Source organism: Heterodontus francisci, chromosome 3 (genome assembly GCF_036365525.1).
Source record: "Heterodontus francisci isolate sHetFra1 chromosome 3, sHetFra1.hap1, whole genome shotgun sequence".
Lineage (NCBI taxonomy): Eukaryota > Metazoa > Chordata > Chondrichthyes > Heterodontiformes > Heterodontidae > Heterodontus > Heterodontus francisci.
This window is the reverse complement of record NC_090373.1, coordinates 83,926,470-83,941,595: the sequence shown is the minus strand read 5'-3', so window position 1 is coordinate 83,941,595 and position 15,126 is coordinate 83,926,470. Positions and strand designations below refer to the sequence as shown.

Here is a 15,126-nt window from a genome sequence, read left to right as displayed (position 1 = left end):
TGAAGTCCTTGTACATGAATCACAGCAAGTTACCATGCAGGTAGAGCAATCAATTAGGAAGGAAGTTGTGGGCTGAATTATATGTTGCCGGGCGGCCGTAAAAAATGGCGTCCCGCACACGTGGGTTTTACTCCGCGGAGCTGCCACAATATTAAACGGGGCGGCTCATTTAAATGGTCGGGGCGGACCGTCTCCCCCACCTCCCGATGACGTGCACAGGCAGGTGGTGTATCCCCAGCAATGACGTCAGGCGCCATTACGCAGGCACTGACGTCATTTTTAAAGGGCAGCGAGCACTTATATTTCATTTGAATTTTTAAAGAAATAGAGTTATAACTTATTCAGAAAAATTAAATAAATTTTCCTGGCCCCTCTCCCACCCCCCTAATAACCAAACACTTCATTCCTTGCCCTTTCCCCCCACAAAATATTTACCTTGGACACCTGACCTCCCCCTGCCACCCCCCCCCCCCCCTCAAAGTTCACAAACCTTTATCTTTAACCTTTCCCACCATCCCCTACACCAATTATATTAGTTTGACCCTGCTCCCCGCAAGGGGTTAAAGCCCCAAAAAGTGGCATCAGGTCAGAAACCCGACATGATTCCACCCACTTCCAGGTTTCACTGGGGTGGGTTTGGAGACAAGTGGGAAACCCCTGTGGATCTGTTGGGTATGTAATTAAAATATTCAATGAGGCAATTGATTCTGCTTTTAAGATAGATTTCTGGCTTTTACAGCCAGAGCGTGGGTTTCCCGTGTTGTGTGAAACTCACCGAGGTCAGTAAGGCGAAAGCACAGTGGGGAGCCATTGCTAATTGAAACTGTCAGCCTGGAAATTGTTTAATTTGTAAAACTGACTTGCTGCAGCATTGCCCATGGGAAAGGCTTGTGCTCACTGCACTTGATCTGAGAAGCTGATGTCTCAGCTTCACAGGTGACTTCCCAAAATTTGTAAGTCATCTCGCTTACCATAGACTTATCTGAACTTCCCTGCTGTCAGCATGGGTGCAACTTATGCAGCCAAAGCATGGACCTCTGATGAGGAACATGAGGAGCAGCCAGCAACACAGCAGCACCAGGAGCCACAGCACCATGACCTTCTCCACAGCCACATGCTGCTCCACAAGGCAGAGGGGATGGACAGAGAGTTCCAGCTCCCAACACTGGGTTTACAGGCAGACGATCAGTTTTCTCAATATGCAAGCATCAGTGCCTCAGGAAACCCAGGTTTTCACAGCAGGTCGTTGCTGACATCTGCAGCCTCCTGGAACAAGAGCTCCTTCAGTGTCGACCAGGCGGCCATGCATTGCCAGTGACTATCATTGGAGGCCCTCTCCTGCACCACCCCTTCCCAGTTCTCTGCCTCTCCCTGGAATCCTGCGCTCACTTCTGCATGTTGTGAGTGTGAGAAATGAATTCTGTGGAGAGGAGGACAGCATTTGTGGAGGGTGACTCTGAGGTATGGGTGCAAGAGGGCAATAGGATGAGGGTGAGTGTGAGTATTGGCTATTCAGATGGGGAAGGTGAGGAGGTGCCTGGAGTGAGGGAGAGGAGTGCGTGCAGCTGCAAGGTGTGTTGGTCTCAGGAGTGCTGTGCAGGAAAATCCTGGGAAAGTCAGACTGTGGAATTTGACACATGAAAGTGTTATGCCACTCCCCTTTCCCACCCTCCTGAGGTCCTTGGGACCTCTGGAGGCACTGTTTCTAGGTTCAAGGGGCCACACTGCTGACTTCCTCAGTCACTTTCATCCATGCCTGCTTGGTTTGAAAGGCAGCTGGGCTCTTCCTTTCTTGGCACACATCTCATCTCAGTCTCTCAGATCCGGCAGCAGGACCTCCAGGTAAGAGTCCAACACCCAGCGGGTAGCCTTCCCAGATCTCCTTTCCATTCCTGTATTTGCTGAAGCCACAGGAATCAATGTACAGTTCAGCCACTCTGACCCCTGCAAGGGTCCCTTTAACCAAAAACAGATTTTGCGTGCCATCCCGCCCACTCGTATATAGCCAGGAGACCTGGAAGTGGGATGCTAATATCTTGGCTCAGTTAAAAAGCCACAGTAAAACCCGTTTCCATTTCAAACAGGTTCCCGACCTGCTGCTGGCACTCCCCCTGGTTACAGGTCTGTTTAATTAAAATTCTGCTCATTGGGCTTGCTTTGAACAATAACCTAAATAGATCAAGTTGGAAAGCTAATCAGATATAATCCCTTTCAAATGACATGTCACTGCTCTTGACCTGATAACATGTTTTCTTGGCTTAAAAAACGTAAGGTCGCGAGAAATCCAGACTGTTACCAATTTAGCAGATTTCACAACATTTTAAATACATTTGTTTCAATATTGTTGCATGGATTTTACATTGCAGGCAAGAATGCAGATCATCAAAGATGGATACTTTAATATGCAGCAGTTATCTATAATGAATCTGATTATACTTTTGAGGTGTTTCCAGAAATTGAAAATACCTTTACAAAACTACTATGAGCTCGAAGAAAATGGGGAAAAAATCATTAATTTTCAATGAAGTTAAACATAGAGGTTTTGCAAAACCATAACCAGTTCTGCATCACTTAACCTTTCAAAGCCATCTCCTGCTGAAGAAGCTTTGGGATAGTAGAGAATCAAGACATGTCTCTCTCAAGGTCTCTTCCATAGAGTGCCCATTGTATGTCAGTTCACTACATACAGTTATAGTCTTATGGAAACCCATTTCTGTGAATAATATAGTATAAATTGGAGGCCAAATAGCTGGTTAGAAAGGACAGGCATGCAGCCAAAAGTAAAGGTAATTGCTGATAGAAAGTTAAGATCAAATAACCCGATGAATATTACAGAAGAAATGTGGAAACATTCTCACAGCTCTGTAAGCTTTACAAATGCTTGCGGTAAAGCCAGAGTGCAAAAATGTAACAAAATATCTAAACACAAATTCGTCCAATGTCAAGCTATCCAACCCTAACAAGATGAGAGATGTTTTAGAACCATAGAAGTTCACACAAAAGGAGGCCATTTGGCCCATCGTATCTGCAAATTCTTTACTAGAGCAATCCAAAACCAGTTCCGTTACCCTGTTCTCTCTCCCTAGCACTTTAGCTATGTCTGTTTCAACCATTTATAATGGAGGAGTCAGGTAATAATGAAAAATTGATGGGAAGGTCCTCCCAAATTCCTGGGTATATCTAAACTATTTTAAAACATAGCAAAAGATATATTGTACATTTTTGGGAATAGTGTGGGAATTAGAATTTCCAGATTATGGATATGATGTGAAGAATCTATAAAGCCACTTCTGCATTTGAGTGAGACTTTCCCAATGTACAGAGGAACATCCATTCTGGGTAAAGGTGATTTAAACATTAACTTGTGATAATACCAAAGCTTAGCTGAAAAATCATTCTTAAATTGTGAAAACAGAAAAAAGATCATTTAGGCACAAACAAGCTCATCACTTTTTGTAGATTAATCCCCACTCCATCTCTTTCTCACCATATCCTTAAATATCCTCTTTCTCTACAAATGCATCAATTTCTCTCTTAAACCCATTAGTTCTGTCGGCTTCAGTTGCTTTGACCAGTAGCATACTTCACCATGGTATTACACTTTAGGTGGAAAGTCCCATCTGGCTTTTCTTTTATATAACTCACTAATTTTAAAACAAAAGCAAAATACTGTGGATGCTGAAAGAATTTAAATAAGGACAGAAAGTGCTGGAAATACTCAGCAGGTCAGGCAACATCTGTGGAGAGAGAAGCAGAGTTAACGTTGCTGATCGATGACCTTTTTGTCAGGCCTCTTGTGCCTCTATGTTCCATTATCGGTCACAAAATCTTTACCCGATTCTGGAACTCCCACCCCCAAATCCCTCCCTCTTATTAACCCACTTCCCTCACCTTCAAAAACCTCCTTAAAACTCATCTGTATGACATATCTTTAGTCATCTTTCCGAACTCTTGTCCTGTGTGATGCATTCTTTTCCAGGCAGTACCTTGGGAACTACATTAAAGCCACTATATAGTTTGAGGGTGTGCTTTGCTGCTGGATTCCAGGAAAAAAGAACACGTATTTTGTGGTAGTTATTTTTTTCACTCAAAAACTGTCACCAGCTCTCGACAATGAATCTAGTCCTGTTGAGAATAATGCTCACTTTCTGTTATCTCACAGAGGGAAATACTGGAATATTGATTTATGAGGTTCAGGGACACATTTGAGAGGGACAGTAATTACAGTACTCTCATGTCACTTGGAATTGTACAAAGTACACCACAGGGTTCATACAAAAGAAACTGGATTCGAAAATAGAGGAAAAGTGTAGAAAAACAAATCCTTATTCCCCATCTCATGTGTGCCTTGTCTGTGATAAGTCGAGTTAAGATAGGTGGAGTCATTTTATACCTGGTAATCTAAGCCGGTAACCAATAATAATGAATATATAAATTTCAATTAGAGCTGCTGTAAATCTCACATAATCATCCAAATTCCAGTGACGTAAATTTAATGGAATGGTGACAATGCAGAAATCAGTGACGGAGGAAGAGGAGAACATTTGGTGCAATTTTAACAATACCAAAATACTGTGAATGCTGGAAATCTGAACATGCTGGAAATACTCAGCAGGTCAAGCAGCAACTGTGGAGCGAGAAACAGAGTTAACATTTCAGGGTCATGACCTTTCATCAGAAATGGCAAAGATTAGAGATTAACACGTTTTAATACAGCGGCCCCCTCCCCCCTTCCCTCTCCCTCCATGAAATCGCACAGTTTACTTGTTAGGGCCCCTGCTCAGGGATAGGAGCTAACAACCCCACTGCCTTGTGGGCATCTCGGGAGAGACCAAGGCTAAGGGAGTAAACCCGAACAGAAACTCCGGAGCGGAGCCCCTAAGGCGGTCATGTGTCACCTTAGACATGTTTCCGGCAGTTCCTGCAGCCATACTGGTGCCAAACGTCTTGCTCTGCACTCCTTTGGACCACACCAGGAAGGCCGAGAGAGGGGTTTTGATGCTTGGGAAACTCACAACCTCCATACATTCCGCCCAGGCATGCGCTCCGTAGTCGCTTCACAGTGACCAAAACAACACGGAAGGCAGCAGTTACGGGTTATAAGTCTAACTCAATTGGCGTAGAGATTGTGCACCACGTGTTGCCTTTGTCGGTGGGAGAGGTCATCACATCTCACTGGACCACTACTGCCCGCCTCAAACCGGGCAGCACCCGGCCAGAAAGGTTCTGTCCTGCCACAGTCCACCTGCTTCAGTGGGTGCTCGGAGCTCAGGGTCATTGCCTGACAAGTGAACTGTAACACTGCACCAAACAGCACAACGAAAGAAGGCACCAGCCCTTCGTTTTGCAAGCTGGAATGTCAGAACTGTGTGTCCTGGCCTGTCAGAAGACCTTACCCAAACCAATGACTCTCGGAAGACCGCCATCATTAATAACGAGCTCAGTAGACTCAATGTGTACATTGCAGCACTTCAGGAGACACGCCTCCCTGTGAGCGGATCTCTAAGAGAGCAAGACTACACCTTCTACTGGCAGGGTAGAGATCCTGAAGAACCAAGACAGCATGGAGTGGTCTTCGCCATCAGAAACTCTTTGCTCAGCATGATAGAGACACCTTCAAATGGCTCGGAATGCATACTGCCCATCTGACTGCTCACCGCCTCTGGCCCAGTACACCTACTCAGCATATGTGCTCCAACACTCTGCTCCCCACCTGAAGTTAAAGACCAGTTCTACAAGGAACTCCATAATATCATTAGTAGCATTCCTAATACCGAACATTTGTTCCTGCTGGGGGACTTTAATGCCAGGGTTGGGGCTGACCATGACTCATGGCCCTCCTGCCTTGGGCGCTATGGCGTTGGAAGGATGAATGAGAATGGACAGAGACTGCTGGAGTTGTGTACCTATCACAACCTTTGCATCACCAACTCATTCTTTCATACTAAACCAGGTTTCATGGAGACACCCAAGATCATGTCGTTGGCACCAGCTGGACCTCATCATCACAAGGCGATACTTTATAAACAATGTCCAAATCACACGCAGCTTCAACAGTGTGGACTGCGACACTGACCGCTCCCTGGTGTGCAGCAAAGTTAGACTCAAACCAAAGAAGCTACTTCACTCCAAGCAGAAGGGCCGCCCGCACATCAACACTAACAGAATTTCTTATCCACAGCTGTTACATAAGTTTCCAAATTCACTTGAAAGAGCCCTTCAAATCACTCCTCAGGGGATGCAGAGACGAAGTGGACCCACATCAGAGACGCCATCTATGACTCAGCAATGACCACCTTTGGCAAACGTGAGAAGCAGAATGCAGACTGGTTTCAATCTCACTTTGAAGAGCTGGAACCTGTCATAGCCGCTAAGCACACTGGACTGTTGAACTACAAGAAAGCCCCCAGCGAGTTAACATCCACAGCACTTAAAGTAGCCAGAAGCGCTGCACAAAGAACAGCCAGGTGCTGTGCAAATGACTACTGGAAACACCTATGCAGTCGTATTCAGCTGGCCTCCGACACCAGAAACATCAGCGGAATGTATGATGGCATTAAGAGAGCTTTTGGGCCAACCATCAAAGGGATCGCCCCCCCCTCAAGTCTATGTCAGGGGACATGATCACTGACCAACGCAAGCAAATGGACTGCTGGGTGGAGCACTACCTAGAACTGTACTCCCAGGAAAATGTTGTCACTGAGACCGCCCTCAATGCAGCCAGTCTCTGCCAGTCATGGATGAGTTGGACGAACAGCCAACAAAATCGGAACTCAGTGATGCCATTTATTCTCTAGCCAGTGGAAAAGCCCCTGGAAAGGACAGCATTACCACTGAAATAATCAAGAGTGCCAAGCCTGCTATACTCTCAGCACTCCATGAACTGCTTTGCCTGTGCTGGGATGCCAATATCATCACCCTCCATAAGAACAAGGGTGACCATGGTGACTGTAACAACTACCGTGGAATCTCCCTGCTCAGCACAGTGGGGAAATTATTCGCTTGAGTCATTTTAAACAGACTCCAGAAGCTGGCTGAGCGTGTCTACCCTGAGGCACAGTCCGACTTTCGAGCAGAGAGATCCACTATGGGCATGCTGGTCTCCCTTCGCCAGCTACAGGTGAAATGCCGCGAACAACAGATGCCCCTCTACGTTGCTTTCAAATATCTCACCAAAGCCTTTGACCTCGTCAGCAGACGTGGTCTCTTCAGACTATTAGCAAAGACCGGATGTCCACCAAAGCTACTAAGTCTCATCACCTCATTCCATGACAATATGAAAGGCACAATTCAACATTGCGGTGCCTTATCAGACCCCTTTCCTATCCTGAGTAGCGTGAAGCAGGGCTGTGTTCTTGCACCTACACTGTTTGGGATCTTCTTCTCACTGCTGCTCTCACATGCGTTCAAGTCTTCAGAAGAAGGAACTTTCCTCCACACAAGATCAGATGGCAGGTTGTTCACCCTTGCCCGTCTAAGAGCGAAGACCAAAGTACGGAAAGTCCTCATCAGGGACCTCCTCTTTGCTGACGATGCTGCATTAACATCCCACACAGAAAAGTGTCTGCAGAGACTAATTGACAGGATTGCAGCTGCCTGCAATGAATTTGGCCTAACCATCAGCCTCAAGAAAACGAACATCATGGGACAGGACGTCAGAAATGCTCCATCCATCAATATTGGCGACCACGCTCTTGAAGTGGTTCAAGAGTTCACCAACCTAGGCTCAACTATCACCAGTAACCTGTCTGTCGATGCAGAAATCAACAAGCGCATTGGTAAGGCGTCCGCTGCTATGTCCAGACTGGCCAAGAGAGTGTGGGAAAATGGCGCACTGACACGGAACACAAAAGTCCGAGTATATCAAGCCTGTGTCCTCAGTACCTTGCTCTACTGCAGTGAGGCCTGGGCAACGTATTTCAGCCAAAAGTGATGTCTCAACTCATTCCATCTTCGCTGCCTCCGGAGAATCCTTGACATCAGGTGGCAGCACTGTATCTCCAACGCAGAAGTCCTTGAGGTGGCCAACATCCCCAGCATATACACCCTACTGAACCAGCGGCGCTTGAGAAGGCTTGGCCATGTGAGCCGCATGGAAGATGGCAGGATCCCCAAGGACGCGTTGTACAGCGAGCTCGTCACTGGTATCAGACCCACCGGCCGTCCATGCCTCCGCTTTAAAGACATCTGCAAACGCGGCATGAAGTCCTATGACATTGACCACAAGTCGTGGGTGTCAGTTGCCAGTGCTCGCCAGAGCTGGCGGACAGCCATAAAGGTGGGGCTAAAGAGTGGCGAGTCGAAGAGACTTAGCAGTTAGCAGGAAAAAAGACAGAGGTGTAAGGAGGGAGCCAACTGTGTAACAGCCCCGACAACCAATTTTATCTGCAATGCCTGTGGAAGAGTCTGTCACTCTAGAATTGGCCTTTATAGCCACTCCAGGCGCTGTTTCACAAACCACTGACCACCTCTAGGCGCTTACCCATTGTCTCTCGAGACAAGAAGGCCAAAGAACAAAAGAGAATACAGAGGCAGGGAAAGGGAGAGGGCAGGAAAGAACAAAAGAAAGGTCTGTGATGTGTGGAGGGCAGGACTGACTATAGGAATGATGGAACAAGCAAAGAAACAAAAGATGGGTCTGGAGGAATTGAAAATGGCAACAACAGAACCATTCCTGGCATCTGTTGTCATCACAACCACTGCTCCCATTTTTTCAGACAGCAGGTACTCATAATATTTCTGATCCTACAGTAAAGTATTTTCTTTGCTGTGAAGATGTTGTAATCTTTTTCAAATCTTGCTGTTATTCCTTGAGGTTAGATTGTCAGATTTCCCCTTGGAAATCTATAGACTAAGAACAACGACCCAGTTAAGTGCTGGGTCTCAAACCAAGATTTGCTGGTCTTTAAGCAGTGGGGATTGCCAGTCAGGTTATATATTATTCAAATTGCAATTTTTAAATCACATTTTTGAAATTACATTTTTGTTTATTGATACTTGTGAATGAAAGTTTTCATTATACTGTAAAGCTAAAAAGAAATTAATAGCAGGTTTACAGGAGAATTCTCATTATGTCCCAGTGGCATGTTACTGTAGATTTTTAGATTTAGAGATACAGCACTGAAACAGGCCCTTCGGCCCACCGAGTCTGTGCCGACCATTAACCACCCATTTATACTAATCCTACACTAATCCCATATTCCTACCACATCCTCACCTGTCCCTATATTCCCCTACCACCTACCTATACTAGGGGCAATTTATAATGGCCAATTTACCTATCAACCTGCAAGTCTTTTGGCTGTGGCAGGAAACCGGAGCACCCGGAGAAAACCCACGCAGACACAGGGAGAACTTGCAAACTCCACACAGGCAGTACCCAGAATTGAACCCGGGTCACTGGGGCTGTGAGGCTGCGGTGCTAACCACTGCGCCACTGTGCCGCCCAACATAGTTAGTATGTAATTGATAGTCATCCAGATGATTACAATCTTCAATTCTCCATATTAAAGGAACCTTAAGAAGCACTGATTGAAGGAACAGGTACTGGATAAAAGGGTCAGCTCAGGAATTTTGCAACCAAATGCAAACTTTTCATTTTGTAAAGGGAAAACTGATTAGAGTGCTGCTTAACGACCTGAGTACTCTGCAGTCCTGACCATTTTTGAGGAATCATCTGGTGGCACATCGACAGTGATATGGTGCTTTAACCTGTATCATGGCATTTACAATTGATGCCAGATAATTATCACATTTCTGCATGGCACACATTTTAGCTAATGCCTCAAGTATTTCACTCAGTACAGACAGATTTTAATTATTTGGAATTGTGTAATTTTCAGCACTGTATCCCACTTAACAAATTTGAACAATTTATGGGTTAGCAGGAGATAGCATTGTTAAACACAGAGGTCATGACCATCACTAATGGCAAGCACGGGTAGTGTGGAATGCAAGCATGGTGTTGTAATGGTGGTATGCCATTGTTCTTGAAAATACATTTTAACTGAACATTTAAATATTTTTTGCATTCATTATATGGTGTAATGAAATTGTGGATTTTAAGTTGTGAAAACTGAGCAGCCCATTGATGGTGCAATGCAAAACAATCACATTCCAATGTACGGGGACAATGGAGATCTTTCAGCTCAGCAGCCAAAAGCACTTTATTAAGGCAGATTGCACAATTCAATAATGGATAATACAGAGAAGTTCTTCTTCTGCAGCAACTTGGAATTATGAACGGGTGCAGTTTTCAGCAGGAAATCTAGTTATAATCCTCTAATGTCAGCAGTAACTATGCATGAAGGAGTAGTGGCATCTGAACTTGATGTGGGAGATGTCCTCCGATAAATCAAAGAAATATTGCTGGCTAAAGGAAAGGAGCAGAGTTGAAAAATTGAATTAAAAATGCTGCATACGAACATACGAATTAGGAGCAAGAGTAGGCCACTCAGCCCCTCACGCCTGCTCTGTCATTCAATAAGATCATTGCTGATCTGATTGTAACCTCAACTCCACATTCCTGCCTACCCCCGATAACCTTTCACCCCCTTGCTGATCAAGAATCTATCTATCTCTGCCTTAAAAATATTCAAAGACTCTGCTTCCACTGCCTTTTGAGGAAGAGAGTTCCAAAGACTCACAACCCTCTGAGAGAAAAAATTTCTCCTCATCTCTGTCTTAAATTGGCGACCCCTTATTTTTAAACAGTGACCCCCTGGTTCTAGATTCTCCCACAAGGGGAAACATCCTTTCCACACCTATCCTGTCAAGACGCCTAAGGATCTTATATGTTTCAACCAAGCCACCTCTTATTCTTCTAAATTCCAGCGGATACAAGCCTAGCCTGTCCAGCCTTTCCTCGTAAGACAACACGCCCAAGCCTTCCCTGAACTGCTTCCAATGCATTTACATCCTTCCTTAAATAAGGAAACCGATACTGTACACAGTACTCCAGATGTGGTCTCACCAATGCCTTGTATAACTGAAGCATAACTTTCCTACTTTTGTATTCAATTCCCCTCGCGATAAACAATAACATTCTATTAACTTTCCTAATTACTTGCTGAACCTGCATACTTTTGCGATTCATGCACTAGCACACCTAGATCCCTCTGCATCTCCGGGCTCTGCAATTTCTCACCTTTTAGATAATATGATTCTTTATTATTCTTCCTGCCAAAATGGACAATGTCACATTTTCCCACATTATACTCCATTTGCTAGATCTTTGCCCACTCACTTTACCTATCTTTACTTTGTAGCCTCCTTATTATCCTCTTCACAACTTACCTTCCTACCTAACTTTGTGTCATCAGCAAATTTAGCAACCATACCTTCGGTTGTTCATCCAAGTCATTTATATAAATTGTAAAAAGTTGAGGCCCCAGCACTGATCCCTGCAGCACACCACTCGTTACATCTTGGCAACCAGAAAATGAGCCATTTATGTCTACTCTCTGTTTCCTGTTAGCTAGCCAATCTTCTATCCATGCCAATATGTTACCCCCTACACAATGAGCTTTTCTTTTGTGGTACCTTATCAAATGCTTCTGGAAATCTAAGTACAGTACATCCACTGGTTCCTGTTTATCCACAGCACATGTTACTTCTTCAAAGAACTCCAATAAATTGGTTAAACATGATTTCCCTTTCACAAAACCATGTTGACTCTCCCTGATTACCTTAAATTTTTCTAAGTGCCCTGCTATAACGTCTTTCGTAATAGATTCCAACATTTTCCCTCAGACAGATGTTAAGCTAACTGGCCTGTAGTTTCCTGCTTTCTGTCGCCCTCCCTTTTTGAATAAAGGAGTTACATTTGCTATTTTCCAATCTAATGGAACCTTCCCGAATGTAGGGAAGTTTAGAAAATTAAAGCCAACGCATCAGCTATCCCTGTAGCCGCTTTTGTTAGGAACCTAGGGTGAAGTCCATCAGAACCCGGGGACTTGTCAGCCCGCAGCTCCAGCAATTTGCTCAGTCTACCCTGATGCTTGTAATTTTCTTGAATTCCTCCCTCCCTTCCATTTCCTGATTTACACCTATTTCTGGGATGTTACTTGTATCCTCTATAGTGAAGACCGATGCAAAATACCTGTTCAATTAATTTGCCATCTTCTTTATTTTATTTTTTATTTTATTTAGAGATACAGCACTGAAACAGGCCCTTTGGCCCACCGAGTCTGTGCCGACCATCAACCACCCATTTACACTCATCCTACATTAATTCCATATTCCTACCACATCCCCACAATTCCCCTACCACCTACCTACACTAGGGGCAATTTATAATGGCCAATTTACCTATCAACCTGCAAGTCTTTGGCTGTGGGAGGAAACCGGAGCACCCGGCGAAAACCCACGCAGTCACAGGGAGAACTTGAAAACTCCGCACAGGCAGTACCCAGAATTGAACCCGGGCCGCTGGAACTGTGAGGCTGCGGTGCTAACCACTGTGCTTATTTTCCCTTATTAATTCTCCAGTCTCACTTTCTATAGAACCAACTCTCACTTTGTTAACTCTTCTTTTTAAAATATCCATAGAAGCTCTTACTATCTGTCTTTATATTTCTAGCTAGCTTTCTCTCATACTCTAATTTTCCCCTCCTTATCAATCTTTTTGTCGTTCTTTGCTGTTTTTTATATTCTGTCCAATCTTCTGTCCTGCCACCCATCTTTGTGCAATTATATGCTTTTTCTTTAAGTTTGATACGATCTTTAACTTTTTTAGTTAACCACAGATGGTGGGTCCCACCCTTGGAAATTTTCTTTCTCATTGGAATGTATTTATTCTGTGTATTCTGAAATACCCCTTTAAATGTCTGCCACTGTATCTCTATTGACCTATCCCTTAACCTAATTTGCCAGTTCACTTAGCTAGCTCTGCTTTCATGCCCTCATAATTATCCTTATTTAAGTTTAAAATACTAGCCTTGGACCCATTCTTCTCTCCCTCAAACTGAATGTAAAATTCAATCATATTATGATCGCTGCTACCTAGGGCGCCTTCACTATGAGGTCATTAATTAATCCTAACTCGTTGCACAACACCAGGTTTAGTATAACATGTTCTCTGGTTGGCTCCAGAACGTGCTGTTCTAAGAAACTATCCTAAAAAAAATTCTGTGAACTCTTCATCTTGGTTATCTTTGCCCACCTGATCTTCCAGTCTATGTGTAGATTAAAATCCCCCATAAGTATCACCGTACCTTTCTGAAAAGCTCCCATTGTTTCTTCCTTTATACTCTGTCCAACCATGTGGGCCTGTACACCACTCCCACGAGTGACTTCTTACCTTTATTGTTTCTTATCTCCACCGAAACCGCTTCTACATCCTGGTTTCCTGAACTTAGGTCATCCCTCTTTAATGTACTAATACCATCAGTAATTAACAGAGCCACTCATCCACTTTTTCCTAGCTTTCTGTCCTTCCTAAATCTCATGTACCTTTCAATATTTAGGACCTAATCTGTGTCATCCTGCAGCCATATCTCTGTAATGTCTATCAGATCGTACTTACGCATGCAGTGATTTATGAATTTAAATGGGCAGTGTTGCCATGGTAAAGTATCTTTTGAGACATTTTATCATAGACAGCACAGGACTTAGTGATACAGCTTTATAATTGGTACGTTATTGCATAGCCAATCAAACCTGTGGCTGCAGTTTTTTTTATAATTATAATTCAAGTTCAAAAAAATTTATGTTTCCACTAAACAAAATGTATTTCAGTTTTAGTCACATGTCCAACCTGACAGGCCTGAACTGGAGCTTTTGGACTAAGAGCCAAGGCTACTTGAAAACCCTTTAACATACTTCACCAAGGTAGGATTTTTGCCTGCCTTTCTGACTCTGCCACAATGTCGGCTCATTTCCCTTGGTCAGAGATTATCGAATATGCACATCAAGCTTCCTTTTGGATTCTCGCTGCCAAGAAGGAGATGGCCAGTGCCCAGCTGCAAAATTATGTACCGTTTGAATGTGGAGGGCAGGAAAGGGGCAGTCAACAGTGGTTTCATCAAAAGGAGAGAAATTCATCCCGTGGCAGTTCGGCAGTGGTTGGCCTCAGTGTCAAATTTGCCTTACTCTCTGCCATTATCCCATCCTGTTTCAGGTGGGATCACAGGGGAATTAGGCTCATTACTGCAACTGTTTCTGCATTATGGTGAAATAAATAGAGGATACTGTTTGCTGCAGGTACTGAACACTTACTCCACTAGCAAAGAAAACCACAAATAACTCATGAGTGATGAGCTCAAATCAGATGGTAATCTTGTCTATCCCAACAGCCACATCATGAAGAAAGTTTCATATCTTGAGAGTCACCAATTTAATTATGTGGACCCACGTCTTGCTGTGGGCCTGAGGATTTTAAGGTTTAGAATTCATAATTCCTGTTCCTGATTGCTGTCCCACAACCTTTGCCAGAAGTCTGCGTTTTAATATTGGATCAAGAAATGATTAAGTTTGACTGTGCTGATATTCACCCTCCTCCCCCCACTTACAAATATCTTTGGACAATTATGGACAACCATTTCATAAGCAGTCCACAGGTTCATAAGAGGATGGGGGAAAGAGAAAATTCGCAAGAAAAAAAACCAGTGATAATTATAAATTAGTATAATATGTGGTGATCATTTTTCATCACACTAAAAGAATTGGTTCCTGGCACTAATAATTAGGTCAACACAGAGCAGTGGGGAATGTTGTTCAACTCTGATTTGGTTTAGTTATTGTTTCTGATGATTACATACAGATCACATTATTTACCAAGAAACTGCAATTAAAATGGATTAATTACTAGCATTAAATTCATAATACTGAATAAGAGCTAATTCAGAATGGAATTGTTGTAGAGCTTTGCCAGTGAGAGATAAGATTTGCAGCTGAAAACGTATGTATCTAGTGCACCACACATTTATTTCCTTGAAGTATGGAATGACTGGGTGCTAAATGGATGAAAATGTGAAGGCCGCCTGTCTCTTGTTGTGCTTGTGTATCTTCCTTTGCACACAGTTGGAGAAGTGGTGGCAATCGTAAAGCTGCCTGGGCTCTATGTGCATACAGTATACAATTTTCAATCTGCGCTTCTTCCCACAGTGTTTGTATCAGCTCCAATTT

At 43.8% G+C, this 15,126-nt stretch overlaps 1 protein-coding gene across 2 annotated transcripts in view; it reads left to right on the top strand.

The window, feature by feature from the left end:
* LOC137352417 (kinesin-like protein KIF3C) overlaps nucleotides 1–15,126 on the top strand; it is a 315,850-nt gene that overhangs the window by 123,087 nt on the left and 177,637 nt on the right. The gene's annotated exons all lie outside the window — the stretch shown is intronic.